This window comes from Pseudophryne corroboree, chromosome 1 (genome assembly GCF_028390025.1).
Source record: "Pseudophryne corroboree isolate aPseCor3 chromosome 1, aPseCor3.hap2, whole genome shotgun sequence".
Classification (NCBI taxonomy): domain Eukaryota; kingdom Metazoa; phylum Chordata; class Amphibia; order Anura; family Myobatrachidae; genus Pseudophryne; species Pseudophryne corroboree.
The window spans coordinates 875,043,399-875,045,923 of record NC_086444.1 but is presented as its reverse complement, the minus strand read 5'-3'; positions in this window follow the sequence as shown (position 1 = coordinate 875,045,923).

The following is a 2,525-nucleotide window of genomic DNA, read 5'->3' as shown; positions in this document are numbered from 1 at the left end:
CCCCCCTTTCTATGTCTCTGTGTCTCTCCTCTCCACATGCCTCTCAATGTGTTTCTTCCAGCAACTCCCCCCTCTAATAATATAACAGGGTCAGCTCTCTCCCCTCCCCCCTCTTCCTTACCTCAAGGGACTCGGGAGCTGGCGGGGTAAGGCGGCTGGGAGCCGGGATCGGTGGACATGGAGACGGTGTGGTGGCTGGGAGCCAGGTTCTGGGGGGGCCTGGAGCCGCAATCTGAGCACCACGAGCTGGTGGGGTGTGGCGGCTGGGAGCTGGCGGAGGGCAGCGGGCTGATCAAACAGGGAGTGTGACACGTCATGGTCACGTTCCCTGAAGCAAGAGGAAAGAAGCCGGTGGAGGGCAGTGGAGGAGACTGGCGGAGCTCTGGCGGGCCGCGGCAGTGGTGAGTGCACTGGTGCACAGTGGGGTGAGCAGGCTATGCAGGTGCTGGTAGTGCTGCCCTCTGTTGGGCCTGCCATGGCACCTAGGGCACGTGCCCTGCTCACCCCGTGCTAGATATGCCTCTGTTAGGAGCCCTGCTAGACTCTCAAAATCAACGACTGTTTCTTCCTATGAACAAAATATCGAAACTAAGGTACAAAATACAGCGGTTCCTTCACCATCCTCAGGTGTCAATTCACTCGGCCATGCAAGTCCTCGGCCTGATGGTATCTACATTCAACATGGTAGAATTTGCCTAATTTCACTCTCGCCTTTTACAAAGATTGATTCTAGCCAAATCGAATGGCCAGCCTCATTAGATCAAACGGAAGACTAACTCTGACTCCGGAGGTTCGCTTATAATTAACTTGGTGGCTCCACAGCAATCACCTAGACAGGGGTCGCCCCTTCTGGATCCCAAATTGGGTGCTTCTCACTACAGATGCCAACCTTCATGGTTGGGGAGCTGTAACTGAGCAACACTCATTTCAAGGGGGATGGAGCCTGAGTATCAGTTACTAATCAGTGTACTGGAACTGAGGCCAGTATACAAAGCATTGACACTGATACAAAGCATTCTCCAAGGCAGGTCTTTGCAAATTCAATCTGACAACACCGCAACAGTTGCATACTGTATATCAATCATCTGAGCTGCACTCGCAGCAAAAGGGCAATGCAAGAGGTAGCCAAAATACTAAAGTAGACCGAACGTCATCTTCCGGCCATATCAGCAGTGTTCATACCAGTGTTCATACTTCCTCAGTCATCAGGATGTACACACAGGTGAATGGGCTCTCCACCTAGAAGTGTTCCAACTATTAGTGACAGGTGGGGTCGGCATGACGTGGATGTGATGGCATAATGTCACAACCACAAGGTCCCCGTATATGGATCTAGGTCACGGGATCCGCAAGCAGCTTTCGTGGATGCTCTAGAAGTACAATGGACCTTTCATCTACCATACAAATTTCCACCAATATCCTTTCTGCAGGGGTAATAAGGAAATTCAAACAAGAAGGAGGAAACCTCATTTTAATAGCCCCAGCGTGACCCAGATGGCATTGGTTCTCAGACCTACAGATCCTTTCAGTAGGGCAACCCCTTCGACTTCCTTAGCAACAGGACCTTTTATTTAAAAAAATGGGCTTGCTTAATGCACGCACCACTGCTATGGCAGTGTCAGCACGCAGAGGCTTATGGCTACGCCAGTGGACAGCTGACGCGGACTCCGGGAAAGGAGTGGAAGGCCTACCCTTCACAGGAGAGGCCTTATTTGGAGATGTACTAGACAGATGGATCTCCACAGCTACTGCAGGTAAATCCACGTATCTTCCTTCTGCAGCTCCCCAAACCAGGAAGGCCTACTCAGGACCTAATTTACGGTCCTTTCGGACTGCCAAGTTTAAGGGCAAAGCCAGAGGTTCTTCTACCGCAACCAGAGGCGCTAGAGGTAAACAACGCAAACCAGCAACTGCCGGTTCACAGGAACAGAGCTCAAGCGCTGCTTCCTCAAAGCCTTCAGCATGACGGTGGACCACGATGCCTGGAAGTCTGTCAGGTGGGAGCCCGACTAAACTTCTTCAGTCACATCTGGACAGGTTCGTGCCAGGATCCCTGGGTCATAGATCTTATTTCCCAGGGCTACAGACTGAAGTTTCAGGAGCTCCCACCGCACTGATTCTTCAAATCAGGCTTACCAGTTTCACAAGAGGCAAGTATAACTTTACAGGACGCCATTCAAAAACTGGTACAGACCCAGGTCATTGTTCCAGTTCCACCTCATCTGCAAAACAAGGGGTATTATTCCAACTTGTTTGTAGTACCGAAACCGTACGGTTCGGTAAGACTGATTTTGAACCTCAAGTCGTTGAACCCATACTTACGAGTGTTCAAATTCAAGTTTTAGTCTCTGAGAGTGGTGATCTCAGGTCTGGAGAAGGGGGAATTATTAGTGTCTCTGGATATCAAGGATGCGTACCTTCACATTCCTATCTGGCTGCCTCATCGGGCTTATCTACGGTTTGCACTGCAGGACTGTCACTACCAGTTCCAGGCCTTGCCATTTGGTCTTTCCATGGCACTGAGA